This window comes from Corvus kubaryi, unplaced genomic scaffold, assembly GCF_017639235.1.
Source record: "Corvus kubaryi isolate FWS band 111438036 unplaced genomic scaffold, C.kubaryi_AGA036_p1.0 37398, whole genome shotgun sequence".
NCBI classification, from domain to species: domain Eukaryota; kingdom Metazoa; phylum Chordata; class Aves; order Passeriformes; family Corvidae; genus Corvus; species Corvus kubaryi.
In genome coordinates, this window is record NW_024581137.1 from 53,527,243 (window position 1) to 53,554,559 (window position 27,317).

Consider the following 27,317-nt stretch of genomic DNA (forward strand, 5'->3'; position numbering starts at 1 on the left):
AGTGGGCTGGTTCATGTGATAAAGGTACTATTAATTTATATTTGTTTTTGGAAGAGTGCATAGCATCTTAGACCATATATTCAACAAGGGAACATTTGAATCCAAAATAACTTAAAATGTAGAACTGACAGGCAAGAAGACATAAACTAATAGAGAAGAAAGAGCAATAGAGGAAAAGGATGGAAAAGCAAGGTGGTAAAATTTATGGCTAACATTGCTCCTGTGTCCACAATAGGTGATAAAGTATTTCTGAAGGTCATAACTGAAATAGGCGAGTGGACAGCATGAAAAGACCTGACAAGTCAGTATTAGCAGCAGCCTTATTTTGTGGGCTTAGCTGTGGATCAAGGTCTTACTTTGTTAGGCACCACATAAACCCACATCAAGGTGAGAGACCTTGCCCTGCTATCCTTCAGCCATTGCTGTTGAAATAATCCATATAGAAGGGGTAGCAAGGAATATGAGAACACTTATCAGTTGCAGATGCAGCACTATCATAAGACTGCTGCAGTGATAGATGGCAGGAGGTCTCAGGGTAATTTAAAGGGACTTCAAAGGGTTTACAAGATACTTCTATTAATCACAAAGATTTTAATTAGAGGAAGAAAAATCCTGAGTTATGTTAACTTATATTGGCTCAATACCAGTCCTCTATGGGGACTAGCTAATGTTTATCTCTGCAGCCACTAATTACAGGTGCCTCCTCCACCCTGGAGGACCTGAACAGCTGGCAGCAATGGGAGGTAGGTTGCAGCTCCCTGTCTGGAGTATTGCATTGGAAATATGAGCTCAAAGGGGGAATGCCCTTGCAGAAAGCTTTAGAAACAATGAATTATCTTAGTAACAGCACTGGCCAACAGAAATATCTCTGAATCATTTTTGCACCCTTCTCACTTAAGTTTTCAGCTCGGGTGCAGCTTCTGTCGAACAGGCAAACAAAAGGTTAGGATGTGTAAGAAATGGGATGGAGTAAATTTCAGTGTGGTATAAAACCAAGGCTTCTCTCTCATCTGGAATGCTATAAGTCACTGCCAAGGGAATTAAAGGATGTTCAGATAAGGATGACAAGAATAATTTGAGACTTGGGGGGGAAAAAAATCTTATATGGAGAGAGATTGAAAAGATAAGTGGTGTTTACGGTGGAAGGGAGCTAAATAGAAGTTCTGTGATAAAAGCTCGCGCTGTCAGGCCTGTGGCAAGAGAAAGAGGGGGAGTGGTGAAAGAACCCAGGAGGTGTGAAAATGCCTGAGCCTGCAGGCAGACGGGCTGCTGAGCCCACTGGGGAAGGCATCCGGCAGGGTGATGGGAGAGCTGGGAGGATCAGGAAGGAGCCAGAAATCCTGCTAGGCTGGAGGACATGAGGGCTCCAAAGGGAAAGGAGGCTCATGTTTGGGTTTTTTCATGTCTCCCAACACACAGTGCAAAATGAAAGAGTAGAAGGCAGGAATTTCAAGATTAGATGTCACCATGGAAAATGTGATGGATTTGTGGAGCTCAGTTCCACTGGAGGTTGTAGAGGTCAAGGACTCATGGAGATTCAAGGAGGAACTGACCATTCATGTGAGAAGTTAAAACCCAGTTCTGCCATGGTGAACATGAACAGACTATTTGGAGTATTTGGCTGTCAGTGAGTGCCACCATCCTTACTCCGAGCAAGAGTTAAGCATTTCTTCTCCATCTCATTCAGAAAATCATTTCAGCAGGAGGCCAAATTAAGTTTATCCAAAAGCATTTAATTTAGCTTCACTAAGACAGTTATCCTGTGTTACATAAGTACCCACTGGATTTTAAGATCATATTTATTTGAAGATTAACTGCAAGGCAGAGTTGTTTTCCAGTGGAACAACTGGATTAATGAGGTAAAAACTGGAGCACCTACCCTTTTCTTCTACAACTGATGATCAAGCTTTGATACTTCTATGTTTTAATTTATCCTAAGATACTTTCTCTTGTGCTTCTCCTGCTCCTCTTGTCCAAGCAAAGCTGCTGACCTCAGTCTGTCCAGCTTCAGAAGAGGGAACTCAGCTAAAAATGGGTCAGTAGGGTCAATGATGTTAAAGAAATCTTTGGGATGCAGTCTTTGCTCTTCTTCTTGCCCTGCTCCCAGGACCCAACTCTTCCAATTTTTCTGCATTACAGGCTCCCTGCAGACCTCAAATCTTTATTCTTCAGCTTGTTCCAAAACTTCAGTCTTGTGCAGTAGGTTTGTATCCATTTGCCCAATAATGTTCTTCAAAGCAAATTCTTTCCATTAGCCAGAAGAAGCATGTTCAGTTCCCTGGAGATATATATCTAGTGCCATCTGAAATGGTCAAACTTCTCCCACTTGCTGCTGCAGAGGAGCACAAGTAGATTTTACATGGTACTGACTTGCCCCAAGTGTCCTGGATATCCCCACATCCATTTACCACATACCTATTTTGACAACCAAATCATGCATTTTTGTTCTTAGTTAGATGCCTCCTCCTTCACTTTGGGATATGAGAAACAGAATTTGGGATGTGAAGTGTTATGCCTGTAAATTTCGACTTTCAAAGCAGAGGAACTAAGCATCAGGCCCTGCTGGTATTTCAGCATATATTCTGAATTTGTTTGAAAATACCAGCCTTGTTCCTTGTGAGGCCACAGGTAGCAGCACTACCACAGCATCAACAGCATCCCAAACTAGCCATGACAGTCTTGCCTGAGCCAGCTCAAAGAGCTGCTTTAATCATGAGTGCAGCAAAATATTCATCTCTACAAATCAGTGATAAGGAAATCAAAATCTCCAGCATACCTCCAGTCAGGAAAACATGAGGGGGTTTGTTGCTGTTTTCACAGAAAAGACAACTGATACTCCAGACCAAAGATGTGCAGCAGACTAGTCCTTGTGGGCATTAGTAAAATGGATCTAACTCCAAATGTGGTGCTAGTTTGACTGGGGATTTCATCGTCATTCTCCATCCACCTAAACCTCTCATCTTGCTTTTTATGCAATGGAACATGAGAAATGATGAGTTAGTGGGCAAAAGCAAGAATAAGCAAGAGACTACGAGAAGGGCAAGGAATTATCTTGAGAAGATATGAATCAGTTGAGTTGAGCAGTGACTTTTTTAGGGGACAAAAGATACAGATAGGTCTTAGCACCAAGGGTAGAAGGGAGGGAAAGAAATGTGTTGGTGACATCAAGCTGAGAGGCACTATCAGTCCTGAAAGGGCCCCAGATACCCTACAGGAATGTCTGGATGACCTCACAGATTAAAATAGCAGAGAGGGGGTGAAACTAAACCCTGAGTGCACTTTGCTTTAATTCCTGACATAATCAAAGATTCTGTGGATTTGCTGAGATTGCAGAGAAAGATCCAGATCCACTGGTTAATCATGAGATGTCTGAGCCCCCAACACCATGTCGCGTCATGTCAGGCTAATGCCAGGCTGGGATGCACCAGGAGACATTTCTAGCAAAGCTGCAGCTGTATTAATGCCACTGTACACGTGGCTGGTGAAGCCTCCTCTGGAACAGCATGAGCAATTCCCATCCCTGGTGTTCAAAACTGATGAATTCAGACAGAGGCAGGAAGGAACACTGATCAGGGAAACATCAAACTGCTCTGCAAGAGCAGATTACAAATGTGACTCCTTCTGCCTGGGAAAGACAGATGTGCATAATGATGGCTTATAAACCTATCAGGAAGGTAAACATTAAGGGGGGAATAGATCTATTAGCCTGAAGGACAACACTATCAGGAGAATAAACAAGAATGAATTGTCCATAAATTTAAGGTAGTAAGGGGGAAGAAGAGTTCAAGCAACAGAAGTGAGTTTGTAGCAGCATCTTCTCTAAGCCATGGAGGGAAACCCCTGGCTAGGTGTAATTTGGAGCATGATCATTTCTGAAAAGGAAAATATGGGATATCTGCCACTGTAGGGACTTGTTAAAAAAGGCAAAAACCAAAAAACAACCCAAAGAAAACAAAACAGAGGCACCTTTTAACCTTGAATAGCTTTCTTTCTTTTTATTTTCTTTTTTTCAAGTCCACTGCCCACAATTATGTTGCATGGATATGAAGGGGGGAGATAGCAACCTTCTATGTAGAACTCAAGAACCCACACTAAAAGTAAATCCTCACTGACATGCAGTGTTGCTGTTGCTTAACTATTCTCCATACACTGAACCCGAGGGACTCATTTCTCCAGGCATTCTACAAGTGCATAAGTCCAGTCCCTGCCCCCAAATCTTACAAACTATGGCAGGACCTTTTGTTTTGTTAAAGATGTTTTATGGTGTCTCAGGATACTTTCCACAGGGGACCAAAGCACTGAAATAAATTCAAAATATGCTTTTAGTGTTCAACTGATATGTTAAACTGGATTATAGAGTTGTATCATAGGAAATTATCCTTGTGCTTTAGTTCCATTAGCCTACTTTAAACATCGGTATTAAAAGCGGATACTTACTTAAATACCAAACTGTGCCTGGGTTATAATCTGTTTCTCTGATATCATAGATCATTTGCAAGCCACAAAGCCCCTTTGATCTCGCAGAATGCTCAACTGAACTTAAAAGGAAATTAAATGCAGAGCTCAATTTTTCATTAAATTGTCACCCACTGTTTTAGAGTTATGACTCTTCAGATCTGTTTCTTCTAACAGGTGGACAAACAGAATGTTAATACTGTGGTATCTATGGAGTTATAAAACCTGCACTGGCCAGGAGATTTTCTAATTATTATCACTTCTTTATTAGCAAGGCTAAAGCCTCATTTTTCATAACAGTCCCAGGACACTCTAAAATGCGACTGAAAAATCAGGTCTTTAAAAACCTGGGGACAATTCTGTAACCTCTGATGGTTTAAGGCAATAAGAGATGAACATATTTTATAAAATTGGAGCTACAAAGATCAGGGCTCGTGCAATTAAAGAAGTCCTTAATGAGTGTTTTGCCTTCATAAAAAATGGTAACAACTCCTTAAGACCTGCAATACAGTCTCAGACTTTGATTGTAAACCCAAAACTGCGGCATGAATTCTTTTAGGTGCTTTTGCCGAGGGACATTCACAGGTAAAGAAACAACCTCCCTGAGAATTCCCAGCTCGCTGTGTCTCACCCAGCAGGAATGCAGAAATTGCTTTGTACCCTAGGACTGCATCTCCAGCTCCCCAAAACGCCAGCTGTGCAGGGAGTCTGAGAGGCTGGGTTGGGAAGCTGGGTGACAGAAGCCATAGGTGTGTGTTGCATGACTCTCTTGCTATCTCACCCTCAGAGAAAAGATCTATTGCAGCTCCACCAAGACAGCCTTTGGTGTCTTTAATCCAAACTGTGGCAGCTCCCCATTTTAGGCTTGAAAGCCTTCGGGTTTGGCAAAGACGGTGGTGGTAATAGATGGGCTCATCCAGCTGCCTATTAAGGGCACAGTCAGATGCTGCAGATACGGTGGAGACTGGCTGGAGGGGAGAGGAGATTAGAACTCTGCCTGTTGTGTGCAGCCATTAGTAACATCCATCCTTTTGGATCGGGGTTAGGGTCAAGATGTGCTAAGAGCAAAGCAGAATTAAAAGCTGAGTTGGGTCTGTGAATTACCTGTTCTCCAAACTCCAGTTTTCACATTCCAGGAACATGCTGGTGAAAGGCAATGACTGCGGTGAGCGAGGCTCCTCTCTGTAGCACTTTGTCTGAATTAGGCAGACTCCTCTGCTTTTCATTTCTTTGTTTGCAGTTGGACTTTGCTTTAAACTGAGATTATTTTTTAAAAATTAATTTCTAATTGCAGCAGTCTTTAAATTGGAGGAATTTTGGGTGGATTCTGTCTGGTCTAACAAGTCCTGTTCTTGGAAATGACAGGGTTTTGGATAAATCCCACTCAGAGATTGCAGAAAACTTTCTGTTTTGAGAACTTGGCTGAGCTTTTGTTTGTTCACACAGGCATCCCTTTCTCCCAGGAAATAGGTTCGGATCTAACATCTTCATCTGTGCACAGCCTGGCTGGCTCATGGGCTGTTAGGAACAGCACTGCTGTGTTCATTGCTTTTGTATCAGAACCATTAAGAAGCAAAGGGCAGAAGAGGTTTTCAAAGAGTGCAAGGAAAGAAATGGTGAGGATGTCTGGGCCTAGGTGGGGAGACAGACACCCCTTTTCATCCTGAATTTCAATGAAACAGTGAAAGCACAGCTGCTATTTCCCAGAAGACGACTTTGGAAATACCAGGCAGATGCTTTTATTATAGGAATACAGTCAATGCTAGTACAATAAAAACTGAAGGCAACCCTTTCCTCTGAGCCAGGGAGAGAGGAGACACTCTTTCTGTGCCCTCTTTACACAGAGAGTGTGGAAGGAGCAGTATTTTAGGATGCTTTGGTAAAATTAAGATGAAAGTGTAAGAATTCCATGTCTAAGACCTATTGGGAAACACTGTTAGTTGAGTATCACAAAAGATTGCAACTGAAGACTTTCAGCCCAGGCTGGTTTTAGCTGAACCCTGGAGAAAGTAGAAGCTTCAACTATAGCCTAGTGGAAAAAAAGCCAAAAAAGTTGCCTTTTCCAGGTGTATATCTACAAGATCGCAGCTGTACTGGAAAAAAATTCCTAACCAAAGGGTTGTAAGTGGATCCCCTCTGAGAAACATCCTCTCCTCTTGACACAGGACACATTCTCCACATTCTCATTTTTGACAGATTGAGAGGACACAGCATCAAGCTGCACCAGGGGAAATTCAGGTTGAACATGAGGAGAAATTTCTTCATGGCAAGGGTTGTTAAGCAATGGAATGGGCTGCCCAGGGAAGTGGTGGAGTCACCATCCCTGGCGGTGTTCAAGGAATGACTGGACATGGCACTCGGTGCCATGGTGGAGTTGACACGGTGGTCACTCGAAGGTTGCACTCCATGGTCTCGGAGGTTTTTTTCCCAATTTAAATGATTCTGTGGTTCTGTGACACCTGAGAGCGATTCTACTGTCATAGACTTGGTTGATCCTGATGGATTTCATTATCTGATTGGATTGGAAATCTTTCCTTAATTAGTAAACCAGTGTTAAAGGAGTAGCTCCAAACTGCTTTTGAGATTCCTACGGCTTGGATCAGGCCCCCGGTGACATTATCCTCCAGCAGTGGTGAAGATGTGGCAAGACTAAGAGCTTCTGTTGAGGCCTTTCTACTGACCACCCATGGAGCATTATCAGGACATGCACTTGCACTCACACAAAGAGGACATCCCTGGCTAGAAGGCAGCTTTAGGAGGAGGCTGAAACAAACAACAGATGGGTGCAAACATAGCGGAAGAGTGTGAGGTAACAGCAAGATAGTTAAAACTAGCTTGAAAATACCTTGGACCTCTTGACCCCTGCCCCATCCCCACTGTGGTTGTTCAGCTATTGTGTGCAAACAAAGAGCAGGGAGGAGCAGCTTTAAAAATGGCACTGCAGTCAAAGGACTTTTTAAAAATTCTTTACGCTTAGTCTCCATTAGTCTTGTAATGTTAATTAGGTCTCCTGGGAAGTAAGTGTTCTTCCAGGACAGCCTTTTGCTGGGAGGCAGAGTAAGGATTGGAGGGAAGATGATCATTCTTTGGGAACAGAAGGCTCAGAAATCCCCTCTGATAATTGACAGGTCTGGCTTGCTCAAAGATTCCCCAGGATAATACCAGTCTATCTGGGTGGGAGAACCAAAACCCAGGAAATCCAGTAGCGAGGGCTAAGTCTTCCTTTGTGTGGCCATAATTTTTTAACTTCAAAAAATGATGGGCCCTTACAAACCAATGCTTACCCTCTGGTGGCTGGAGGACTCCTTAGGGCTCTAAGATCAGTGATGTGTTTGATATGTTTAATGCTTAGATTCAACTAGCTAACTGTCAATAATTAGCACTTAACCAGAAACACTTGGCATCTGAAAGTGAGAAGAGATCCTCATTACACAGGGGTGCTGCAAGCTTCCAAATGTGTCTCATTCAAGTACTCCAAAACCTGCGACAGCAGGAAAGGCTCCACCCAAGGGGATCGTCATTTGCTTCATGGTGCTTGGAGGGTCTTGATCCATTTAAGCATTTCCAAGGAACAGTTTACTGACAAATCAAGAACTTTACACCATCTTCCAGGCTCAGGAGAGCAAAGCTACCAGTATATTATATGACTACACCACATAACCTCCAGACAGAATACGTTATTACGATTTATTAGGTTATAATCCTTTTTTGATTAAAAATTATAAATCAGCTCATGTTTGATGTTAACCCATAAATGCATAGCACATGTCAAGCAAAGCACAGTGTACATGGCCCCTGGGCATGCACAGAGGTGCCCACCCTGCTGCTTCCATCACTTTGCACAAAATAATGGACCCCATCAAAGGAGTGTGGCCCTCGCTGTGTCAGGGACGTGGCTTTCAAGAGGTTAACTCTCAGACATGGAGCATGCTAAGCTGTTGCGTTTGATTTATTGTCCCTCCTTTGTTCTTGTTTCTCCTTGAAACATAAAAGCTTGCAGCCCACAGACTCTTGACATTTCTTTTAAATGCTCTTGTCATTCAGAAATTGCCACAGTCATCTCCTGTAACGTTGCACTCAGTGTTGCCAGCCTGTTTGGGGTTACTTGGAGAAGTTTAAAAGGAAATATGAATACAGGGCTCAATCCAGCAAGGTGGAGTCTCCTCGTTCTGAACCAATAACACACTTACTTAATAACCATTTACTTAACTTCCAGGGTGGGAGTAGTCTGACAGAACTGTGTGGCCAACAACTGAATTATAATCTTGAGAATGAGGTCGTGAAGATGTCTTCAAAATAAACAGCCACTCCAGCTAAGGGGGCAAGAGGGCTTTGCAGCCATCTAGGGTTAAGAATACAAGTTGAGGGCCAAGAATAAAAGTTAGCAAAGTCCTGAACTTTTGGGAAAGCACCTTTATTTACTTCAAGGCAATGCAGGAATGCCAGGCTGCCAGGTGGAGCCTTCATACCTTCATGAGCCATTGAACTAACAGCACATTTTTTAGCTCTGTTAGCTACATATATAAACAGTGATGGAGCTAATCAGCTTGTAAATGGCTCTACACTGAATATGAAAACAAGCATAATATCACCTTCAATACTGCCCTCTGAAAGGCAGCCAAACAGAGGGAAGACACTTATCAGGACCTTCACCTATCTCCTGACCTGAGTAGTGCTGTTGATCCCAGATAGTGCCTGGGTTTTATTTCTTACCTGTTGTGAACCTTATCCTCCAACCAGTGCTCATGTCCAGGATAAATTCTCTGTGCAATAGTCCCTGTAAACATTTTTTTTTTTCTTTTCTTGGGCATTTTCTTCATTTGGCCTTTTGGGTGAAATTTACTGTTTTGTGACTTATGCTTCCAAAATCCTTTTCTTTCAGCCCTGAGCAACAGGGAGCTTGAATACTAGCCAGCTCTTCCAAGGACACATGGAACTCGTATTTCCTAGCTGAATCCTGACAGTTCACTGGGCAAGAAAGTTTTTTTGTCTCACACATGCTGTAAAATGGAATAAAAATCTTAACTTTCTCAGGTTGTTTGTGGCTGAATGTAGCAGTTGTTCCAATGAAAAGGTCATGCAAGAAAAGCAAGGCAGGTGGCGGCAGATGGGGGTTTCAGACATCCCCCAGCAGATGAAGGGAGTGGACCCAAGTTCTCGACTTCTTGGGTAAGTGGTTGGACACAAGGTATCCATGGAAAATGTGGTCTCTTCTCTTTTTACTCTAGCCTATCAAATGCAGTGCTGCTGGAGTCCAGAGAGCAGCTTGCTTCTGGCTAGGGCGTCCTGGACTTTTTGGGCAGACACCAGAATGTGGGTGTGGGACCTAGATAGGCCTGGTGAAGACAGGGACGTCCCCAGGCAAGGGGGACATCAAAATTTCAGAGAGTCTCCTCAGATGATTTTGTTGGGGAAATGGAGACACAGCTTTGCAGTCACCCGAGTGGGATGGCATTATTTTTTTTCCCAGATCTCTCAGTTCAGCTGAGGTGTCTGTATTCTGTACAACTGCTGTTGTAAATGTTGCCCTTTGGGATTTGCAAGATGAGGCCTCAGGTGGCTTCAGGAAGCTGTGCTGCACTGGAGAGGCACAGCTTTGTCTCAGAAATCCCGGGTAAGATAGCAGAGACAAGTGACATGAAAGGTGTGTTTTGCATGATGTATGTGGAAAAGCCAATTACCTGTAATTAATGTTGGTTAAATGCTTTGAAGATGAAAAGCTTTTATAGAAGTGTGATTAACATCTCTTCTGTCAAAATGATTGTCTTTCTAATGTTTTAAGAAGCTTAATAGCACGCTTCAGCTTTTCAGTGTTTATCTCTGAGATGTGATGACCCCATGGAAAGCATTCACTGGAAAACTATATAAGAAAGGCCTTCAGTGGGAGTTGATGTTGGCCACAAACCAAGAGTAAAGACTGAGACACTGTGGGATAGAGATGATCTGCCTGCTGACAGCTCAGTATCTTACAAAAGTCCCTAAGCACCAAACCAGTTGAACAGTGCTAAAGTATTGTTTGATACAAGGCCTTAATTGTGAGTGCTCACTGCAGGATGGCTTGTGGAGCCTGTGGAAAGATGGTCTGTGTGTGCTGGATCCAGGTTTAGAAGGTGCATGGTAAGGTGTACCAACTTAGGCTTAGCAGGAGCCCAGCACCTGGCACGGGACTGAACTGACACCTCCCAATGGGAATTTTGCCACTGGTTTCAACAAAGGCAAGAAATTACTACATTTTAGCATGCACAAAAATAAGCTGTTATTGACTGAAGGCTTATAGTCAATTGTCTTGCTCTGACATATTTTGCTTTCCACTGTAAATAAAGCGGATTTGATTGTAAACCACTCACAGGAGATGAGAAACAATAAGGGCCGGACACAGAACAATAGGCGTTCTGAGAAAATAGTGAGTTCATACATTGGCAGTTGTTGTTATTTTCTGAAAATGAGTGCAGATGTTTTACTGTGCTGAAATCACTCAAGATTTTTATGGCAGAAAGAGGACACAGAGTAAATAAACTGGTGACAGGTATAATGAAAGACATTCCATTTATTTGCCTGCTCTGGGTTATTTTATTCAAGGGAGCCCTGTTTTGCCTACCACAGGCAAATCCTTGAGACCTTCTTGAAGGAGTATCTTCCTGGAAAAAAGAATTGTGCAAGATCATTTACCAAGCCCAGGACTTCTGGATGACAATCAAATAGATCACTTAATTCTTTGTAAGCAATTCTTAGAAAGCATCAGTTCCCAGAAAAGACATATATGAAGGCTCGGCTCTGCTCTTTATTTGCTGGTGGGGAAACACAAGAGCTGTGCCTCCAGTAGTGAAGTGAGTGCCATTTGAATTGTTCTTGGTGCTGTTGCCAGGAAAAGTGTTCAGATAATACTGAACATCAGCCAGATAAAAGTCAAGGAGGTTTGCAGGCTCATAGGAATGGGCACAGATCATACCCTTTTCCTCTGCCAGCTAGTTATCCTCCTGTATGAGCTGATCCATTTGGGTTAGGATGAGTCCCTGCAGCTTTTCCCTGTTCAGTGAAGGCAACCCAGATAGCTCTGGGTTGCTGGGATCACCTTCTCCTCCAATGTCCAGCCAACCTGGCAAAACCCTTCCCTGCACTGCCCCCCAGCAATAGTGGCTGAGGGGGTGCTGGGGTCAGTACTGGGATCAGTTGCAGCCATATTTGCTCTTGAGCACCAGGACAGTGCCACTCTGAGCTGTCATCCTTCAGGACAACTCTCTTGAGGTTCAACAGATTCCTCAGAAGCACCAGTGATGGGGGATGGGGGGCATTCAGGACTCACAAGGTGCCAGCTTTACCCAGGGCAAGGCCTGTGCTTACCCTGTCAGTCCACACAAGGCAGAACAGGTGAGACAACTTCAGCTTCACTTGGACCTGCTAAAGCATGGGGAAGATAGATGAGGTCCTCAGGGCTTATCTCTGTCAGTTCACATTTATTAATACTTTGTCTACTTTGGGATTTTACCTCAGGTTAATTACTCTGTATTTGCCAATGCCATGTAGGAACATGCATTTTTTTCCCCCTGTGAAGAGAAGCTGGATCCAGAGAAGAGCTCACTTTCCCTGCAGCTTGCTGGAGCCCTGGCATCTTTGCCTTTCAAAAATGCAATTGGAAAAAATATTAAAACCTTTTCCACAAGGCTGTTGCTGCAGGTGAGGATTTACACCCTCTCCCACCAGGCACCAAGGAATGCTGCTGGAAACCAGCCTTGTACCTATCCCTGGCATTTACTGTGATCAGGATTTCAAGTCCACCACCTTTCCTAAACACTAAACGCCCAGAAATAGAGTTTTAGAGAGAGAACTGCAAGACAACCAACCTTTCCCTCAAAGGGAGGCATATGATAACTTCAGTTTTTGTTCTTGTGACCTGCCCTTGCAAGACTGAAAAAAGCTTTGAGCACACACCCAGGAGAGCAGGAAATCTCTCCTACGGATCACTTGTAAAATGGCCTGGTTTGAAAAACATGCTGCAGAAAGAATGAAGCCTGACTGCAAAGGCGAGTGGGGTTTTTTTTCACCCATGAATAGGATTTCAAACTAGCAGCCAAAGCGAATCATTATACATCCTTGCCATATGCCACTTTCAATCAATAAGGCCTTATGCTCTGCTAACAATCATCCTAAACTATACCTATTAACAAGAATGCACATTTTCATAGTAATATTCCGTGCACGTCACCGCACACAGACTGCAAACAGTTGAGAGTGATCACAGCCGAAGGGAGATGGCTTCTGAAACAACGTGTGGACACACACCACACTGTAGAGGCTGCCACTCTTACACGTGTAGGCTGGTTTTCTGCTTTTTTGCTCCTACAGTATGATGGGTTTTTTCTCTCTTTCAAGCACACGCTTTCTTGACGACCCAGACAGTTTATTTCCTGATGACCCAAGGCTTCCTCAGAAGCAGCTGATGCTCTGAGGACAAGGTGCAGCAATAGCCACAGGGGATGAGATACGGCTTCAACAGGACCCCTTCAGTTTGGAGGGAGATGACAGCAGTCATCATGAACTTATCATCAGTATGATGAGTTCACACCTGAACTAATCTCTCTGTCAAGACACGAAAACCTGCTATAAAAGAGAGGCAGGTTTTGAGGCACATGCTGCGGGAGCAGGAAGCACAGACTTTATTTCCTACTGACCACAGGGCATCTCTGTTTCCCACCTGCTGTTTCTTCTGTCTACTTAACGCCGCAAACTCCTCCTGAGGGGTGTCGCTTCTCCAAAAATACCAAGCTTGCTGAAGTAGTTATTGACTGAAATGCCACAGTCTGAGATGCTCAGAGCAGCCAAGTCCTACACCATGGGCACGAAGTTCTCAGCAGGTTCACCCCAGTAAAGCAGAAATCTGCACTTGGGCAGGTCACCTGTGGTTCCCTTGCGAGTCAATGGAGAGCCAGTCAATACTGTTGATGGAGTCTACAAGTGATTCATCTCTTCCTAAAGGAGATGGTTAAAACAGAGCAGATGAATGGCATAATAAACCCACCTATTTCTCCTTGCTGCCTGGAAAGCCCAGCGTGACAGCTCTCACTTAGAAGTCTACTCTGTAAATACCTGAAATGAGTTGAGTCTAATCCCACCACTGCCCTCATGACCTTCCCCTGCCCTGGTGCTCTTGGTGCACCTCAGGCACTTGGTGGTGCAGCTCTCCCTGTACCCTGCAGTGCACAGAGATTTACAGCTGGACTGAGGGATGCCACAACAGAGAGGCAGTCCCAAACTAAGGTAGCTGAAACATTCCACCCCTGAGCAACAGCTCACAGCCTCTGGGTGCCCCTAAGACCCCAAGCTCCCAGTTCCATGCACAAACCAGAGGCACAGCCGTGTGTGAGCTGGGATTGCATCAGCCCTGGGTGCCTGGCAGTGCAGAGCTCCACATAGACTATACAAAGTCCTATGTCTATGGATCCTGGATTAGCAGAGCATGTACAGCGTGGCAAGTCCTAATACAACACCTTCAGATGCTACCACATCAAAACCCCTTCTATCTTCCTCTCAAAGAGTGAATTTAAGCTTTGCTTATTCCTGTTTTATATCTAAAGGCTGTTTCTGCAACCCTTGTGTAGATCATTGCACATGGTGTATGTGACACTCTTCCTGAGTAATCCTCAGGTGTTTTGCAAGGTTCAACATAAAAATTCTTTGCAAATCAAAAGGCATTACTGCTTGGATGTTTTTGTGCTGCAAAATAACCCCCAGTCAATCAAAACTCCTTCATAAAACCCCTGTCCATGCTTTTTGCCTTGCAACCTTTTTTCCTGGGGGAGAAGGTGGGAAAGGAGAACATAATTACCTTTGAGCACAAAGCTGTGCAACTTTGGGTGTCAGTGATACCTCCAAAATATAGCTGAGGTGCTGCAGCCCCCTTTTTCTGGCTTTCTGTGCAAGCACACATCTATAATAGGATCATCTGTTGCGAAGGTTTCATTTCATTTCTTCCTCTCTGGCACAGTGTGCACTCACTGAATTGAGAAGTCCTTATTCCTCAGACAATTCCTCTTGCCTTTGACGAAGATTTGAAATCCTGGAAGGACTGTGCAAAATTTATACTACTAATTTTTCATATTTGGAGATATTAATGATATGCAAGCTACTGGATTTGGTACCAGAGAACTGGTCAAACTCCTGCAGTCTATTTTATGTGTGAAGTAAATATACATGATCAAAGGACTACCTCTGCCTTGAAAAGGCATTAATACTATTAATATCAGCTGAAGTAGTTAAATCACATGTACATATTTAAATATTTAGTATAAATGTTGACCCTGTGGCATCTTCTCCCTTCTTTCTAAAATCCACAGACATTTCAACATTGGTGAGATCTTTAGGAATGAGGGCAGTAAAGCTGGGCAGAAAATGAGTCTTGCCATCACAAGAATGCTCAAGATCATGAGGGATGGAGTTTCAAAATCACAGCCCCAGAATCCGATCCCCACAATGACAAAACCAGACAGTCCAATCTAGTTTCACATCTGGAAAATACAGACAAACACCTCCTAACACATTTGGCTGCTGTTTCTGGCCGATACAAGAGGCACCTGCTCCCTAAGGAGCCCTACATCCCTGGGGATCCTCAGAAGGCATGGATGGGGGTGCCAGTCCTTCCTTATGGCAGAGCCAACAGACGGCTTCAGTTGGGGCTGAGCAAACAAGGTGGTGGATATTTCACACAGAAAGGTTCCTTTTACATTATTTCAAAGTGGCTGTGGCTGGTTGAAAGATGGATTCACATCTGCCCGTGGCGATTCCTCCTTGTGGCGTCCCTGGGCAGGACACGATGAGTGTTTGGGACACAGGGCTGCTTTCTCACATGTGTCCTCTCTGACTTTGCAGGAAGGATGGCACCTATTGAGATAATTACTTCATTACTCCACACTACACCCAGAAATGCAGTTCAATCTCCTGCTCTAGTGTGCTGTTTCAGACACAGCCAGTGGGGCTGACTCTGCACAGACATGTTGAGCTGAATTCAGAGCAAACTCAAGTCCCTGAGCTGCAGATAATTAGAAGGTGCTTCCAGTGGGTGAGAGAAGAGCTTTAGCCAAACTGTGATCTCCAGCCAGACTTCAAATCCACACCCCCAGTAACAGCACAAGTGTGTTTTCTACCCGGCACAGACATTTATTAGTATTTGTGTGTTGTCAGCTTTTTCATCCCTCATTTCCCTTTACATAGTTTTATTTTTCCCAGTCAATAAGAGTGATTTTATTGTTCTTAATTAGATTTTTTTTAGGTTTCCCATAGTAATTAATGCACTTTTCTTCAGCAGTAAAACCTATCACAGTAGTTAAAATATTAAATCATGACTGTTGCCAGATGTAAGGGAACAAGAAACATAGGATTTTCAATAGCCACTCCATCTTCATCTTTTGAATTAGTTTGCAGCCTGCTTTACATTTTTGGGTAAGTAATAAGATTTGTTGATTTGAATGAAGAAAGATATAAAAATAAATTGCATTGTACTTTTAATTACAGAGTCCTAATTTTTTGTGGTGACACTCCAGGCTCTCATATAATGTTGCTTAATGTTTACATCTCTTTATTGATTTGGTAATTTAGATACAGAAATGTGGTTTAATTTGCAAATTTCTACATTCATTTTCGGGGTGCTGTGCTCATCAAGGAATCAGGGGAATTCTGCATTTTCCCCCACCTCCTTCATGCACACACAGGGATGTAAGTTCTGTATTTGCTTTTTCTTAGGCAGCAAATCTCAACTACAGAGATGTTTTTCTTCTCCACTGCTGTGAGACCTCCCTGTGCTTGACATTTCAAACCAGGGGGCTGCTCCAGGGAGCCCTTTTTTGGGGACGCCTTGGAAGTGGTTGAAGACAGTGGTGGGTAGTGGACACATTAGCCTTGGTGGGTTTTTTTTCTTCACCTGGGAAGTCAAATACCCTCAAAGAACTGAGAGGGGTTTGAGTCCACCCTCCCCACTGCAGAGGACATGGTGGAAGCAGGTCTTGATAAAGTCCACAGAAAATGTGGGGTGAGCCCAATTGGATCTCCCTTGGTTTAGGGTCAGGATGATACCCTACTGCTCTCCAGGTGTCATTCAGAAATACCTATTAGAATGCAACCAAGCAACAGCAAACCTTCCTTCCTCCATCAAACCAAAATCTCTAACCCACCTCTTCACTCATCTCAGCTCTCCCAGAACGGAGCTGTGGGCATCTCTCCATCCTACCCCAGGCACTGTCAGCCCCTTGGCTAAATTCTGCCTCTAAAAATGGTTTTTGAGGTGGTGGTACTTTAGTTTTAGTGCTCCAAGCATATTTCAGAGTCTCTACAAGTTAAGCAAAATTAAACTTTTCTTTCAAAAATCCATCACCACAAACTGTTTTCCCCTCCTCTTCATTAATTATTTACTTTCTGTGGAATAAATGCACCAACTGAAGACAGAATCATTATTAAAATCTCAGTTAACAACACAATATTACTTTGGTCCTTTCATTTCCTCCACTATTATAAAATTCAAGATTCATTTCATTTATTAATATTAGCAATCTATTTTTTTTTTTAATTTTGATCAGGCACAAATTAAAAGGGGAATGATATTATGGAAGCGGCACTAGAACTTACTCCTTTTTATTCTTTTTTGTAAAATCTACTTGTCCTCTTCCATCAGTTCTTTCTTTGCATCTAATACTGCCTCCTTTTGCTTCGATATTCTGGGTGACTTCATTTGGTACCTGGCATTAGTCCCATGGAAGTCAACTGGAAAAGGCCAACAGAATTTATTGGAAGGTGATTAAAATTAAGGGTCAGTGAAAAGAAAAGCTGGCACATGGGTTTGGGAGCAAGGGAGCTAGACTCTGGTCTGAGCCCTGCCATGAAATTGCTTTGTGACTCTGTGCAAGTCATTTTATTTCTCTGTACTGCAGTTTCCATGTGTTTAAAATAGGAACAGGAGTGTTTGCTGCTCATTGTTCAAGTCCCCCAGCAAATAAAACGTGATGTATCAGGGCTAACTGAGCAGGCAGGCACAGATCCTTCTCTCAGGAAAGCTGTGTCCTAGAGCAGCAGCAGTCAGTGAGGACAGGGCAGAACAGAGACACACTATTTTTTGAGGACTTAGAAATTGCTCCTGTTCCCTTTAAAACGGATGGTTGTCGCTGGGCTCTAATGAGATCTCCCTCGTGCCTCTGTAACACTAAATATAACCTGTGATATTCCTCACGTGCAGCATCTCCTTGTGAAAGAAAAGCTGGATTTTCAATGCTTTAGAAGGACCAACTTCTACAGCTATGGCACACGTACTTCTCAGCTTGATTCTGTGCCCCTCACAATCCTGGGAGCTGCACATCAGCTCAATATGCATTTGATTGGTCTTGCAATCCTCTTGATTACAAACAGGGGACTGCTATTGTGGCAGGTCTTCCCAAACACTGAAGAGCTGAATTCCAATGATTTCAGTGGCAACTGGAAAAAATAGGAAAAAAACCAGTTGGATAAATCCCTTTAAGAGGTTCCCAGTACAATCAACAACACCTCAACCATCCCTGCAAGAGCTTTGTCTAACAACTTCCTGCAGTGCCAATTCCACAAGAGTCTGTGGGAATATCCCTGAGCTAAACTATCCCCAGCACCAGGAATTTTTTCGCAATCTTTTACCTCCTGCTGGAGCTGAAGCCGATTACTCACCTTACTTGCAGAAGGTACAAGGACACATTGTGCCTCTCCTCTTTGCATCAGCCTTGCATGTATTTGGCAACTTGTTTTGTGTCAGCTCAGTCCCCTCTTCAGACCACACCCAGCTTTACCTCAAAGGCAAAACGTTTTCTACACCTCCAGCAACTCTTTGTGCACCTCTTTGGGCTTTTCCCAGCTAAGCCATGTGTTTCCTGAGGTGTGGAAATTGTCCTTGAGCTAAGACCTTCACCAAGTGGAATGGAGGGGTTGTCCAATGTCTTCTGCAGTGTATGCCCCTCAGAACAGGCACCCCAGGAGAACTGCTGGATTTTTGCAGCACTGGGTTTCAGCTGTACTCCCAAGCATCACAGTCCTGGATCTTTTTCCACATGGCAGAAGCCTGGCCAACTGCTCTTGATCTTGCGTTTGAGAAATTGATTTTAACTCCCCTGCCAGGGAGTGCAACATTTTAATTACTTCTGTGGATAAAGTCCGTTGTTCCCATTCTGATCTGGACTTAACAGATAAGTAAAGAAAAGCCTATCAGAAATTCTGCAGAAATTTGAGCTGGAACCCAGGACACCAGAATACCCCAGCCAGTACCTCTGCTGTATGTCCTTCACCCTTCTCACCCTTGTCTCACACTATCCTTGGTTTTTAAAAAAATCATCCTTCTCCCTCCATTATTATTGAATTCTTTTCACACCTGATATTAGTAGCCACTTGCAAGCATTTGAACTAATGTAGGTGAATAATTAAGGGTCTGTGCACCATCCCACAGCATGGGTAGGCCACAAGAAATAGAAAACAGATTGTTTGCTTCCTGTATTATTGCTTCCTGGTAAAAATAAAGGGCAAGATCAGTGGCCTTTGGGAGCAAGAGCAGCCTGGGTGCATTAAAGGCCAGGAAAGTCAAGACACAAAATGCAGTCTTCCTTCCAAAGGACCTAATCCCTATTTAGGGAGAACCAAGACACCTACAAATAGATAAAAACTTGAGGCTGACTATAAAAATATTTCTGTTTCATTCGTCTGAAATCCACAGAGAGGCACTGCTGATGCCAAGAACCCATAATACCCTGGCATCAGAACCTGCAGGACTGTCTGCTCTCACTTGTGAATACATTTATCACTGATAATGTGCCAAAATGTCCAAGAGCTGAGTACTGGGGAGCACTGGGAAGGAAAGCAAGTTCTCATAGGCACGACTGGGTGCAGCAGGACTTTATCTGCATCTGTACTGGCAATGTGTCACTCTCACGTCCCTACAAAACTGGTGCATCAGTGACTGGAATCTTCACAGAATAGTTTTTGTATTTCGTATTTATTGTGACACATGGAATGTCCTATGCAGAAAGTGCACGAAGGCAGCTTGACAAGAAGTAGTTGGTAGGCAGGTAAAGAGGCAAGACCAAGGTGGAAGCACACGAAAACAAGAAATCGCTTGGATGAGTCCATCAGGGAGCTCTCCAGCATCCCAATGACCTGCAATGTCACTGGGAGGGATGAATCCAGAGAAGTCCCCCAGAGCTGAGGAGTGGATGACAGATATGTTGGCATGGGGAGCCCAGGACTTCAGCAAGGGAATTTAGCCCCTGAGATATGGCTAAGCAGCCCAGGGATGGAGTGAGGGTCATGCTGCACAACCAGAAATACAAGGAAGGGACAAAAGAATTTGATTGTTTTGGCTTTGGCATTATAAAGAGAGACCATCTTCCCATGTGACAAAGCTGAAGAAGAGGGAAAAGGAGGAATTGTTCCCCATGTGCTCAGTAAGGACCAAATTACATCAGGAAAGGCTGAGGTTGCACAGGAGGCAAAAAGCTCTGCACGCAAAACTTGTAATGCCTTGGGAGGCAGGGGCACTGCAGGAGGAGGTTGGATAAGCATTTGCCAGGACTGCCATACATCAGTTAACCAGTGCCAACAGAGTAGGATGGATGGGATGATACGTGAAGATCCCTTCCATCGTTAGCTGCCTGCTTGCACACTGCCAGCAGGTGGGATGAGCTTCCTTCAGGAGGGTTGCACCAGCGTTTCCCCACAAGACAGATAATTTACAGTGTAAAAACAAACTCTGGTCCCAGTAAAGAAAAAAGGAAAACTACCTTGCTATGGTGTCCAATTCATTACTCAATACCATGTAACACAATAATGTTGCACTTTAAATCTTAGTGCATCTGCCTTGCTCTATTTATACTGTGGTCTTGAGTGTTTATCATCTCCTGCTAATGGCAATAGAGGATTTGCCACAAAAACTTAATTATTTGCCTTCTCTGAGAGGGTATTTTTCCTGATTAAAGCCTTCCTGAGAGCAAGGCAGGAAGCACTGAGCCCCACCGGGCATTCTTATACCCTAACCACTGAAATCTGGGACAAAGGCCAATAATCTGGGACAAACTCTAAAAATACACCAAACACTCCAGGACATATTTTATTGGTCCTTCCACACATGCCTTGAGTGTGTCAGGAGGCACAAGGCCACAGGTAACAGTGAAAGTTAACCCTGCAGTGCAGTCCAGCTGGCTGCAGGACGGATAGGGATGATTTTCTTCAGCACAGCCATTTCAAAGGGACATGGCACCTCTGTAAGAACTTTCCCGTTGTTAAATCTTAATTGCAACCAATTTAAAATCCCCGAGTCGAGCTTTTTAAATAAAATACTGGAATTTGAAAGATGTTCTTCTGCCAACTAAACACCTGGGGAGAGAGGAAGGCGAGGGAGCAGGAGAGAAGACAGGCTTTGGCTCTAGGCTGCTGTAGCCACCATATGTGCTTTAAAAGACCTGCATTGCATTTCCAGGTAGAACATCAACACCTGAACACAATGTGGGTAAAGAATTCCTGTCCTCTTTTACAGGGAATGGTAACTTAAGCAGAAAAAGTTGGGGGGCAGACTAAGGGCTCTCCTCACTGCAGATTCAAGGGCTGTTGTATTCCCAGGCTCTTTTTCAGGTGTTGCAAAACCCCAGAGGCTCTGCTGGCAGCCACCCAAAGGCACGAAGCACTTCAGGCTGCCCTGACCCGGCCCAAACATGCTCCAAGCTCAGAGCAGGTTTCACACCTCGCCCTTCCCCCCGACAATGTCAGCAACGTGGGCTGTTGTGCACAGCAAAGTGGAATGACCCCTGCAACTCAGCAGCTCCTGAGCCCCACGTTTGCAGTGTCACATCTTGGCTGGCCTTATGCCAATGATGGGGACATTTTCTTTAGCCCTTCTGCTTGTCCATGTCATGCAGAGGCTTTGTAGACAGCAAGAATGCAAGCAAAATGATCTGATGATGTGACCTGTATTTATTTACTTTCAGCTTTTAATGGAAGGAGGACAAAATGCTTTATGGCCACAGAGCAAGAGATTAATAGATTGCCATTACTGGAGGCTTTCAGTCAACAGGACTGTCACCAGGAAGTGATTCCAGTGTTACTACGCCAATTTGGGAACATTTTCCTGCCAGGCAACCGGGCAGTCTTAAACAGAAGGAATTTTGCTGCCGTGGCACTTGGTAAACTGTTTGAATGGTTACGTACCATCAGCTGGTAGAAATACCTTCCTTCCACTGAATTCAACCTGCATTGACTTCAACTGACTGCAACACACACTCTTGGAAGTTAGAAATACTTACTTTTTTATGAGCTAAACATCATCAATGCTGTTATTTGTATTTCACAGGGCATCTGAGGCAGAGAGCTTAAAAGCAGGACATGTCTAAAGTTTGGGATTGTAGTCTGCTTTTATATATATATATATATATATATATCTATCTATATCTATATATATCTCTAAACTGTGCTTTTCCTGACTCCTGGTCACTGGCTTTGGAGAAGCCAGAGCTTTTGTATCTGAGGTTGAGGGAAGGCCCTCTGTGAGCTGTGAAAGCAGCACAGCCTGGTGTTTCAGGGGAATTTGAATGCTGGTTTCTCAACACTAGAAGGCAAAGTAGTGCTTGAGGGCATAAGACAAAGCTGGCAACAACAGTAACCTTAAGCACAGTGCATCTCAATGAAGAAAATACCTGAAAGGAACCTCAAACATCAGGCAGTCCTTTGGCACTGTGACCTGGGTTAAAAAAGGATAGAAAATGCAGTTGTTCACCAATTAAACACATACCTCGATTGCAGAATTAGTCACGCGGTGCCCATAATCCTCCTTGTCTCAGCACAGAAGTCTCCAGCTCAGTGTGGGTGTGCTCTGGTACCCAGCAAGCTGGCATGGCTTGGGGGCATGGATTAGCGCCTGGATTCTCCTTTTTGGGGGCAGGTAACACACCAACAGCACAGTTACTATCCAGCATCACCCATCCTCCAGAGCCTTCGTGCAATTAACTTCCCCACCCAAAAGGCCAGACAAGCTCTCCTGGATTTAAAGAGGAATAATTATACAACAACTGGTGGTTACAGTGGTAAAAATAATGGGCTATGCCCCAGAAGTCCTAACAAAATCCGTGGATGAACAAAACGACACTAAAGCTCCAACCTGAACAAAGCTTTGGCGCGCGGCTCTGATGCCAGCTGACATGTGCCAGCGGCTGGTATTTACACTCTAATCAAAATACAACTGAAAACCAAGGGAAAAGTTCAAATTCTGGGGGACGGCAAAACTGCTGGATTGTGGGCATTTCAGTAACAAATCCCTTTGCTCCGTATATTCCCTGCTAATTTGTCAACATCTGATGCCTTGCTCTTTAGTCTGGAGCTAAGAAAAGCTATCAAAAAATATAGTTTAGGGCCCATTCTGTCTGCTGTATCACTTGCTATTTTTGCTCAGCCGCAGTGAAGCCAGACTGCAAAGGGCAAATTTGTCAACATAAGTGGGCTTTTTTAGTGTGAAGCCCAAGGGGTCATACAGACAGTAGCAAAGACTATCTGCATCCATGTCTGGAAGTTCAGGCTCTAATTTCAAGCTGCTTCAAATATAGAAATTCCAGCAAAGTTAATTGTAGCCACATTATGGAGAGGTGACAGCAACGAGTCCTTAGAAAGCTGGGGAAGGTCTAAATCTGCCTCAGTCATGCTCCCTTTGGTGTTAGACAAATCCACTGGGACTCAAGCTAATACTGGGTAAAAATCCTGCTGGGAAATTCCGCAGGTGAGATTTGATTTTGCTGACCACACAGCAACAGCACTTCTTGAAAATAAGGACAAACCTCTTTAGCAAAACTACCTTTTCTCCACATGTTGAGAACTGTGCAACATCACCCTGCTGTACCAACTGGTCTGTGCTTTTAAAAGCTTCCTAATTGTGCTCTCATCTGAGAACTTGCCTTACCGTTATATTAGGAAACAGCTCCATAGTGTGGGTTGGTTATTACCGGGAAGCGCTTAATTACAATAAAATGTGTAGTTAAAGTGACAATTTATTTACTCAAGGTTATGAATATAAATTGGTTTTTCTTACCCATGCATTTTGAAACGGGGAGGTAGAGGCTGGGATCCCAGGAGTTTCTTTGGGTGATTTTCTGCAAGTAGCTTTAGGGACCAACATGGAAAGTGAAGCCCATGAACCAGTTTGCTGCCTCGAGGCCGCAGCACACAGTCCCCACCTGTTGCAAGTAATGGGAGTTTTGCTTAAGAAGTCTGGAAACGGGTCCCTTTAATTGCACCAGAGCTCTGTAACGTGCGCCGAGCTGAAAAATAAATCCCCGTTAGTGAACGCTTGAAGAGATAAAGAAAACGTTGGGCCCTCTCCTCCCAGTATTTTCCATGTTTTATAACACCTCTGTCAGTATAAATTTCCATTCACTGAAGAAATTACACTTCACGAGCGCTACAATGGGATTTTAAGATAAATGACATGCGAGCACTGCAGTTTTGTGCGGGCTTAAGTGATCCAAGTATCTTAATCACGTGCGCAGTATCAAAATACATGAATTTGACTTGTTACAAGAGTCACACGAGAAAGATTGAGTGTCATGTGAGGCTGCAAAGCATAAACCATCTTAGCTAAAATTTATTTTAGCACGGGAGGGTTTTTAAACTGTTAAGTATAATTATTTAAAAGCAGTCTGAGCTGTGCAGCTCTAATGATAAGTGAAAACAGAAAACAGCTCTTGAAAGCGCTGCTGGTGAGGGCACTTCTTGCAAGCACTGCCTGCTCTTAGCACTTTCTGCCCTTATTCATCGCTATTTCCGAAATTCTTGGAAGGCTGATGAAGTTTTTAAGCCTCATCCTGCCAAAGCTGTAACATTATCTCCAGCGACAATACTCACTCCTGCGCTTTTGTGTTGCAAGTAGAGGAAACATTTCAGCTTTTCGGGCGGGTAAACACCTCCCTGTGAAACAATGTAAACAAGACGGGAGGCAATTTAATAAATGCAACTTCGGGGTGTCATTCAGCTCTGGGCAAAAATCCCCCCGGGTCCAGCTCTCGTGGGTGGATCGCTTTGCCTGCGCCTCGCAGCAGGAGCTGCCCCGGTGCAGAAAGGCCACGCTGTGCCTGTCGCACCGGGTGGCTTTAGGACAACATCCGAAACGCCCTGGGCCCGTTTCCTCAAAAGCGATGACAGCCGCGTGATAAACGCGCTGCCGAGTCCGTGCCTGCGCAGCGCCAGGTCAGGTGCTGAGAAACGGGGCTTTTCATAGCGCAGCGATTAAAAATAGGAGCAGCGCTGGCCAGGGAGTGTTTTGAGGCTGGGCAGGGACGCAGCCCAAGCGATCCTGTGTTACTCACCCCGCCTGCTCCCGAGGGCTGATGTTTTCTTGGACCGAGCTAAATGTCTCGTTTGAGCTAATCATGGGATGCTGGTACAGTGAAACACTAGGTCGTATTTTATCACCCCGCACATTTCTCCATGCTTCAGCCGCGTGGTAGCTGTTTAACAACTTAATCCCCAAACGAAATAAGCAGAAATATTGACCCATTATTTGCTTTCAAATGAAATAAGCCGCTTTTTAGGGAATATTGACCCAAAACCTTGTCACTTCTCTTGAGGCTCCAAATGCATCCCAAGCTGCTGCAGCCCACAGCCAGAACACTTACTTCTCCTTTGACAAGTGCTCTGCACCCTCTTTTGCATCTTGCCTGGCCTTCTCAGTGATTTGTGCCACAAGCAAGTGACAAACATTTTGGTGACAAAATCGGTCCTCCCTCTGTCCAGATTAAAAAAATAAAAACCAAAAAACCAAACGCACACCCAACTTGTGTATTTCTGAATAGTGATCACCCCTGACCCATCCCTTTGACAGACACATCTTGTTTTCTGTCCTTGGTTTCACCACCTGTGTGGCAATATCCACTTAGCTTTCTCTGTGCCACAGAACTAGCTCAGAACTAGATCTTTGTGGTCCTGTTTTTCCACACCTTTTGCTCTAAAAATTGTTTTCTTTAGCCCTTTACGTAGCTTTACTAATTGCACTGCCCTTCAGTGCATGTGTTAGCTGTAACTTTCCCCCCAAGAGTATCGTGTTTAAAGTCACAACCAGTGTGTTCCTGCCAATGTATTCCTCTTAACTTACAGGAAACCTATGAGTGAGGTATGATACCATGAATGATACTATTAATCACTTTATTGCAACTGCACCCAGGAATCCCATTCACTGTCAAGACCTTGTTACGCAAGTGCTGTACGTATATAAAAACAGTTTCCAGCTTCAAAGTGGTTACAAGCCTTTGTAAAAGCCTCCTGAAGCTTTCTGTGAACTTGTTACTGTAAGAAGAAAAAAAAAATTACATATTTCTTCTTGGAACAAAACGCTTCTCAAACTTTTAGAAGAATGATTCATGTTTACTCTTATCTCCCTCCAGAGGAAAAAGAAAATGAGTTTAGGAATATTTTCAGCCTTAGTCCCCATCCGACAACTTCGAGGGAGCTGACCTGCGATTCACTGCTGTGCACAACGTCCATCCAGGCCACAGCCCTTTCTCCAGTGAGTCAGTGGACCTTGCAGACCCAAAGTCTTGAGAATAACCCAACTTCAGCATCTCCCCCTTTCTCTTCCTTCCTCTTAAGATTCCTTTGGTGCTCCCTATTGCCATATTACCTAGTTAGAATTAAAATAAATTGTGGAGAGCATTCAATTCCTGTAATCCTGGTAACGGAAAAAACCTTATTAACCCTGAAATAGTCTAAAAATGGATTCTGCTGAGGTGCCCCTTCAGCCCTGGGGTCCCTGGAAACTGTCACTGAGCCATTGCTGCTGCTGGATCTTGGGGTCAAGGGACTGTTGTGGGTGAAGGGAGCTCCAGGACACGAGCAGGCAGCACACATCCCACTGCCTGGAAGAGGAGGACTGGTTTTTCTGCAAGGACACGATTTATTCCTTCCCCTGGTGGGGGCTATGCTGCCCTCTCCCCTGGGAAGGCAAGGGGCCAGAGAATTTTTCCAAGACACTGAGGTGGCTTTGCCTCATAGCTACCCCTCCCCCCACCCCATCCACAGCCCTACCCTCCACCATTCCCTGACCCCAATCCTCCCCAGCCACCCCCTGCCCTTAAAACCTGCCCTGCCAGTCCCCTCTGCCAACCCCTGCCCCTGTTCACACTCCTCCCACTCCCTGCTCCCCCAGCCGTTCCCTGTCCCTAAATCTTCTGCCCTGCCACCCCCTGGCCCTGAACCTGCCCCCTGCAGCCTCCTGCCCCAACCCTCCCCCTCGCAATCCCCTGTCCCTATCCACGCACATCCTCTACCACCCCCTGCCCCATCCTCTTCTCTAAACCTCGCCCCCCAGCTCCCTCCACCACCCCCTGCCCCTATTTGCACTTCCCACGACCCCTGTCCCAAAACCCCCTAAGCCATCCCTGCCCCTAAACCTGCCCCTATCCACACACACGCCTTCCACCACCCTCTTCCCCTAAACCTTCCTCTCCATCCAGTGCCCCTAAAACTGCCCCCCTACCCCCAAGCCTCCCTTCCTCTCCTCAACCTCCCCCCTGCAGCCCCTTGCGCCAAAACCTGCTTCTATCCACACACACCCTCTGCCGTGTTCTGTCCCTAAACCTCCCCCCTTCCCCTAAACCTTCCCCCTGCATCCCCCTGTCCCTAAACCTGCCCCTATCCACACATATCCTTCGTTTTGCCCTTCCCCTAAATCTTACCCCCGCCCAAGCCTTCTGCCCCTAAATTTCTCCCGCCAGCCTCCTCTGCCATTCTGTGCCCTATTTGCATTTCCCTCACCCCCTGCCCCATAGTCTCTTCCTGCCACCCCTTGCCCCTAAACCTGTCCCTCCTCACACACACCCTCTGCCACTTTCTGGCCCTAAATC

At 44.6% G+C, this 27,317-nt stretch overlaps 1 long non-coding RNA gene across 7 annotated transcripts; it reads right to left on the minus strand.

Annotated features, from left to right (window-relative positions):
* Nucleotides 1-8,128: 8,128 nt before the first annotated feature.
* Nucleotides 8,129-26,472, minus strand: LOC121671381. 7 transcript variants are annotated; one of them, XR_006018499.1, is made up of 6 exons: nucleotides 24,325-25,919; nucleotides 23,513-23,741; nucleotides 22,131-22,174; nucleotides 17,068-17,907; nucleotides 14,279-15,330; nucleotides 8,129-11,093 (listed from the first exon to the last, which is right to left on the minus strand). It is a non-coding gene; the product is annotated as an uncharacterized LOC121671381 (long non-coding RNA). The 7 variants fall into 7 exon arrangements; XR_006018498.1 differs by having other exon boundaries at nucleotides 8,129-13,422; XR_006018496.1 differs by having other exon boundaries at nucleotides 8,129-15,330.
* Between the last annotated feature and the right edge of the window lie 845 nt (nucleotides 26,473-27,317).